Genomic DNA, 7,709 nt, shown 5'->3' with positions numbered 1-7,709 from the left:
ATTGTTTGAAAATGCCGAATGATTGCCTTTTCCTGAAGTTAAAGAGGTTAAAAAAGTAGATCATCGACTGCTGTTTGCTTTGATGACGTTTGAAAGCACATTTCAATTTACCAGTTAGGTAACCAATGAAATGACATGTCAGTTACGAAACTATCTGTGTTTTTGAAATCTGAAAAGTAGACAATTTAGCCATTAGCCCGTGTTACATTGGTTAAAGTATATAGCCTAACTTTACAGGAGACATTGTGTGTCAATCAAATTTGTCAAATGTTTTGTCAATAATCTTTCAAACACATATTTTGTTTCCTGTAGAAAATGTTAGTGAATCAAAATGGAGGGCTTCATTTCTCCAGCCTGTGGGCTTGGCCCCTTCGTATCAGGTAACTCAACCTCTTTAACTCTCATATAATATTTTGCCTCACAAACTTCTGTATGAAACTTGCTGCTTGCTGACGTCAATCCAGGTCAGCAATCCATCAATGTCAATGTATGTATGGATCAGGAGATCCATCGATAAGTTGGGCCTACTGCAGTAGTCCGCAATATGGATGCCATATAGGAGCAAATTAAGATCGAGGGAATAGAATTCTATAAAGGGCTAACAAATGTGTCACGCATTTTTACTGTAAACTGGGGGTATGAAGCCAGACCAGTGAGGTATTGTTGTTCTTCGTCAATTTTGCTTAGTTTTTCATCCGCTGTCAATAACCACCACGCAAACATTGTTTTATTTAGTCCAAGTACTGCTTCCTATATGTAGCTGCACTATAGGAGGATATGTGTTGAAACTGTGGTTGGGTGTCAGATGTGAGTGTGTTGGAAAGCAACACAAGTGTTAAAGATGTGGTAAAATCCCACCATGTAGTAATTATCAGCTCTTTGACACATTTTGACATTTTTACACATATCACAGTTAAGTTATATTATCCAAACAAGCCTGTTGTTAGAGTGTGTGTGTGTGTGTGTGTGTGTGTGTGTGTGTGTGTGTGTGTGTGTGGGGAGGGGGTGTTCACTTTAACACCCGACTTAAGGTCAGTGGCACCTCGAGCCCTCTGCAGGCCTGTAGGTAAATGCTCTGTTAACACTGAACACTTCTGTTATGAAGTCAGAAGCCTTAGCATTTACACCAAGGTTATGTAAAATTAGGCCATTAGGATTTCGACCCAGAACTAAAAAAAAAATAGTCTAACAATCTATAGGAAGTGGCATCACTAATCATTTGCAAATTGCATAAAATAATTTCTCTGACCAGTGTTTACCAACAGTTAGGCCAAGGCCATCCATAATTTCACTGATAAATTGTGATATCACTGGCCTTGGCACACAACTCCTCTCTCCAAATAATGATCCTAAAACTGTGTCTTTGCTGATTGCCAACGGGGGATGGTGGCTTTTGGCTTGTGCCATCAGGAGAACAGCAGTGTCCGCTTGGGTTAATGTCCCTGTATTGATCCCAGCAACCACTGCTATCGAAAATGAATTACCGAAGCCCGCACAGCAGCGAATCCGTCATCTGTGCTCAGCCAGCCGGCCAGAGCAGCTTATTGGTCGCGGTGGTGATGGATGTTAACTTTCATTCCCGGCTCCTTGCTCCTAATTCACCAGGGTTTACAACCCAAAACAACGCAATGAAAAGTTTTATACTTTCACCTAAGAACTTGTAGATTTAATATCAGCCCCCCCCCCCCCCCCCTCTCTCTCTCTCTCACTCTCTCTCTCACACACACACACACACACACACACACACACACACACACCAGATTCTTTCAAAAATGTTTGTGATAGGCTCCCATAGAACATTGTCATTGTAACTTTGCACAGATGAAACCGGCCTATACATACTATAGCAGTCAATAGGGCGTGGGTAAATGATCAGGCGAAAGGGGTGCAGACCTTTTCCTATTTTTAATCAATGTTGTTGTTTTCTTCTTTTTATGCAGCTTGGTTAAATCGTTCATAGCAAAAAATTTGAATGCAAAGTAAGCCCAGCTATTTCCCAAAAATCTATGTATTGGCCTAGAGCTCAGTTTTAATTTGTATTTTAATGTACTGTTTTCGAATACTTAAATAAGCATATCCTATGGCAAATACAATATGAAATATTAACTGTGTCGATATCTGCGGTGTGACTGGGGCGATGCCGCGGAGACCCGGTGATTTATTTCATATTAATAACAGCGGGTGAGTCGGTGGCTTCGGCACCACATTGGCATCGACTTTACACACACACACACGCACGCACGCACGCGCGCGCGCACACACACACACACGCACACACTGCAGGGCGCTTGCAGTGGGCCTATTTACTTAACTTATTTTAGTTGCGTTTTTTGTTATTCATGCTTATACAAAATCCCTTTCCTCTCCAAAAAAGTTAATATTCTACCTTTATTTTTGTAAAAATATATAGATATCATTTGGTACTAGTTGTATTAAAGGCACTATTTGGCCTACTATTTTATGTTTAAGTCCTGCACGAGGCCTACCTTTTTTTTTTTTTTTTATCTTTTAAGCACTGCAGTCCTTTCCTGATCAACTAATCAATGCTGAACCCAGAGCCTCGCTCAATACATTTCTGAAGAATCGATAGTGCCAAAAATGCATTCTGCTAAAAAAATCGTTTAAGTTAGGTCTCTCCTGTTATGTATTTGACCTGTCTCAACAGACAATTTAATTACAGTAAATTAACAAAGCACTCAGCTGAAAAGTTTAAACTGGGCTCATTCAATAGAATGCTGTAGATCTTTATATGTGTATTTTGATTTGTATAAATTCATTTGATTTTGAAGGTTTAATCTCAGGCTAGTTAGTGTATCTTGCCAGTACTTAATTACATAATTACATAATAATAACATAAATAATAATAATACTACTAATAATAATAATAGATGTTGATGAATGGCAACAGAATTGTTAGATATAATGGGGTTATTATAGCTACACATAGAAAGAAAAAATATTTATTTACATGTTCTGACCTGCCACAGTTATGGGAAAATAAGATTCATATGGACTGGATTTCATGCATGGTTTGATTTTTTTTCCTCCCTCCAAACTTTTTTTGTTTTAGTTTTCACACCGTGTGCTAATGAGAGGGATTTCTAGCAGCCTAAGTCTCCCGCAAGCTTGTCTATTTTTTCAGGAATCACTCGATAGAGACAGACTAATCTTTTCATGACTTCTTGAATGACTTCGTGGCTGATGCATCACGCTTAATGTATTCTAAAGTATATTTACTTGAATCTGGCTATTGGCAAAAGTTAAGTAGCAGTGTTTAGTAATGTCGCATTGATCAGGCCTGTGAGCAAGTCAGCGGGACGGGGCACTCTCATCCCAATCCACACACCCGGCCCGGCCTGCTGCATGGGAAAAACTCCCAAGATCTGCCTTGTTTGCCTATGGCTCTATTCTAAGTAACCCCGTGTGTGTGTGTGTGTGTGTGTGTGTGTGTGTGTGTGTGTGTGTGTGTGTGTGTGTGTGTGTGTGTGTGTGTGTGTGTGTGTGTATGTGTGTGCGTGAGAGAGAGAGAGAGAGAGAGAGAGAGAGAGAGATTTACATGCTTCATCTTCAACATATTGTATGCACAATGTAAACTAGGCTTTGTTCGCTTTAAATTTCACAAACAACGCAGCAATCAGCGACATTCAAACAGTTAAACAAGTGAACATATTCATCAGTTCATTTTGTCAACAGGCTACAGTTGCTATGCTATTTAATGGCCTAATAAGTTATTATTTTTATTATTTCAGTTTCTGTTTGTTGGCTAAATTCTCTCAAGTTAATCCACATTATTCTTTCCTTATTGTTACATAGGCTATAGACCTTTAACTTATTGCTTTACCTTCAAACATTTCCTATCAAGTTTCAATAGGCTGCAGAACTAATCAGTGCCAGCCTGCTTCTTTTATCTTCCATATTTTGTCTTCTTAAATCATTTATGTTGTATCCTAACATTAAAACATTGCAGCATTAAAGGCCTGTTTCAGTCAGAACCCAGTCTCTCTATACGCTGAGGCAAATTTGTAAATGTTGAAGAGAATCGCTTGCACTGAATCGCTGTGTTTGTAAAGCGTTTGCCTGCAGTTTGTTAAGGAATTAGTGTGTTGCCATAGATTATTATTTAGGTACATTTGCATTTGAAAGCACCCAGCAATAGAGGACCGAGGTGATCAATAGCCCTGGTGCCATATCGATCTATCCGCATTCTGATCGATTGGCAGGAAGAATTGGGCTCACAAGGTTTGTCTCCTCTTGGTTTCACTCAAAATTAAAGTCAGCTTATATAAAAGGGCGATTTTGCAAATGCGTTTGCGCTCATATGTGAGAAAAATTATTTCGGACAACAGGTGCCAAAGCAGGCCTATAGCAAAATCCATTCCGTTTGCTCCAAAATACTAACACAAGTCTTCCTTCAGGCTGTAGCTTATACCAATCAATAATCAATATAGTCATAGTAAGATCTTTATTGATATGTTATTTTTTATCAGAAATAAATGTCACTTTTTAAATTTAGATATAATAGGGCCTAATTTGTGAGATGATATCAGCTTCAGATATAGCAGATATCAACTTGTTTTTCAATGAATGATATAGGAGGAAAAATAAAGATGTTAAATAAATGTGTTGTTCTTGCTGTTGTAAGCCTGTCGTGGCTTATTGTAGCCTGCAGTTATAACCCCGTGGCTCTATTCTATTCATGAAGCTATATTGGTTTAGTTATTAGTCATTTGGCCTATTTGTCAAAAAGACAAATTTGCTCACACAATAGCTCCAAATATTCAGCCAATCTAAATAACTTTACCATGTAATTTATCGAATGAAATGCAATTTGGACGATAACAATTTTGTTTTTTGGCAATTTGGCATGTTTGTGTCAGATGTCATTGAAGCCCTTCTGATTTGTTTATTTTGATTTTGACAAGCTGTTAGCAAAATGAGCATTACTCAGGTGTGTTCACATGATGTCACTTCGATCAATAGAGCTACTAATCACAAAAACATTCAATAGAGCATCGATCCGATTGGGTTGGATTACTAAATGTTATATGGCATACCTTGGTTCTCAGTTCCTTCGGCCATAGCCAAACTTTAGTTGGCAAGGCCTCAAAGTGTTTGTACGACGCCTCGATATTTATTTTGTATACAAGAAAAATAGTAAACAACACAAACCAGAATTTTTAGGATTACAGCTTGACGTTTTGCAACCCCACCTTCATTTGTTGTAACTGCTTCTACAGGAGAGACCTTTACAAAATCTGAATTTATTTTAGAGTATTATGGATAACTTAACACACTAAATAACAAACTAAATTTTGTCTTGTGGAGGATGTACAATTGTAAACTATCTCGTATCGTGGAGGAGAAAATATTGAAGCATGTTTTACATTTGGAACAAGTGCGAGTGAAAACTATATGAGGGATAAAGATTATGAGCATTTTTCTGTTCTGTTGACGTTTGAGGCCTACAGGCAGGGAAACAGGTTTAGATTTAGAGGAATGTAAACTCATATTACTCAGCGCGTGTGTGTGTGCGTGTGTGTGTGTGTGTGTGTGTGTGTGTGTGTGTGTGTGCTTATCTGCCATACCAAGGAAGTCCAAATCAGTTCTCATATAATTGTGTGCTTATTTTTACTTTCTTTTTTTAACAGCTTTTTACTTTATCTATTTATTTATTTATTTGTTTATTTGTTTTTTAAGAAAAGACAATTATTATAAATGACAATTATCTAGAAATCAAGGTTGGGGTCAATTTACTTTCAATCCACTAATATCAAAATGTAAAGTAAGATTTTGGATAATTACAGAGCATCTTAATTATTTAATTCAAGGAAGGATTTATGAAAGATATATGCCCTGAATTATCATTATTATTATTATTATTATTATTATTATTATTATTATTATTATTGATTGTGGGATTTTGAAGAAAACCCCCTTCCTCAGTTGGTTGACTTCAGAGTGAATTGACCCCAACCCAGATCCAAATGAACCAGAACCTCTTTGGACTCATTTTTAATGTTTTATCTTCTGTCTACAATCCATTGACTGACTGTGCTTCAGTGGCGATATAAGTGCAGTGTAATTGTTGTGCGCTACAAGCATTAAGGCAAATGCCAATGTGTGTTCTGTGTGTGTGTGTGTGTGGTACTGTATGTGTGACTGTATGTATGTGTGTGTGTGTGTGTGTGTGTGTGTGTGTGTGTGTGTGTGTACAGAGTTGTGTGTATATGAATGCACCTGATATGTTACTATAAATGCATGCAAGCTTTCACACACAAACAATAACTTATATGTGATTATAATGTGTATGTATAATATGTATGTATTATATTTTTTAGATTATAGATGATAATGATTATAGATTACGATATAAGTATTTGCATGTGTGTATTATATATCAAGCTGGTTTTTGCAGTGAAAGCGTAGAGCATCTTCTCCCCTGACCCCTCGGTTCTAAACCACACAGCGTTCTCTCCTCTTAACTGCTGCTGATGCTGGATTTATTAGGCTTAAAGAATAGCCTACACCTCTTCCTCAAAGGGGATCAGACATTAAATGTAGATCAAAAGGATAAGGTCTTAAAAGGAGACGAGAACAATGCACAGCTTCATGCAAAACAGCTTTCTTACTCCCTCATGGATATTAAGTCAGAATTGCAGGAATCTGTCTGGAGCTGTTTCAAAAGCTTCTTGTTTAATATCAGAATAATGCGTCGAGCTTTATCACATGCTCGTGAATAATTCTAATGGCTAAAGGAGTTAATTACACTCCCCACATTTTACTGCATTCATTTTGCACAAAAATACCACAATTGTTTCAACTTGGGATGTTTTAAAGGATCAGTATAGTGATGTATAACGTGAAAAAGCATTCATTACAATTGTGAATTATTACATAGCAACACTGTAACAACAGAACATAATCAGTAGATTTCTATTACCTAAAAAGCACTGCAGATACTGTTTATAAGCCAAAATACACAGGGAAGTGTTGCTAGTAGAGAAAGAAAGGAAAGTTAAAATGATATATGATGGAGATAAATTGAATGTGCAGGCTGACATCAGTATGCTTTTTTGTTTTTACAGAGAGCGTTCTTGCTAATGATGACACCATTTAAGGGAATGTCATGGGCTGTTCAGTATAGGGTTTATAATTATACACATGTGGATACACAAAACAGTACATACTGGTAAGCCTGGTGCAAATAACAACTATTTTAATAGCAGTGTGCCAGACACGATGAATGTTTCTTGAGCTGGTATAAATGGTGAACACCGTCTCTGTCAGTATCGTTTTGCTGTCTTGTAATTCTGTGTTTTCTTTCATATTCAGTAGTAAAACCTCACATGGCAGGCTATCAAAGGGAAACATATATCAGTCAGAATAGTGTGGAATCAAATACAATAAGCTGTTGCCTGCACCCCCCCTCTCCTTCCTCACTCGCCCCCCCCCCCCCCCCCCCCCCACCCTCCACCCCCCCTCCTCCCAATACCCCCCCCCCACCCCCCCACCCCTCCCCAAGTGAAACTCCCAACCTCCACACCCGATAGAGCACCCGTTGCTAAGCGACAGAGGGAGAGATGGATTGAGGAGACATAGTCGATCAATTCTACAGAGAGAGGAAGGGGCAGGGAGGAGAGAGAGAGAGAGAGAGCGAGAGAAGGAAGGAGAGAGAGAGAGAGAGAGGAGAGGAGGGGAGGACAGAATGC

At 38.2% G+C, this 7,709-nt stretch overlaps 1 protein-coding gene across 1 annotated transcript in view; it reads right to left on the bottom strand.

The window, feature by feature from the left end:
- LOC139929162 (uncharacterized) overlaps positions 1-7,709 on the bottom strand; it is a 383,413-nt gene that overhangs the window by 70,933 nt on the left and 304,771 nt on the right. The window lies entirely within an intron of this gene.

This window comes from Centroberyx gerrardi, chromosome 9, assembly GCF_048128805.1.
Source record: "Centroberyx gerrardi isolate f3 chromosome 9, fCenGer3.hap1.cur.20231027, whole genome shotgun sequence".
Taxonomy (NCBI): Eukaryota; Metazoa; Chordata; class Actinopteri; order Beryciformes; family Berycidae; genus Centroberyx; species Centroberyx gerrardi.
Note: the sequence above shows the minus strand (reverse complement) of the source record. Positions and strands in the feature narration are given on the sequence as shown.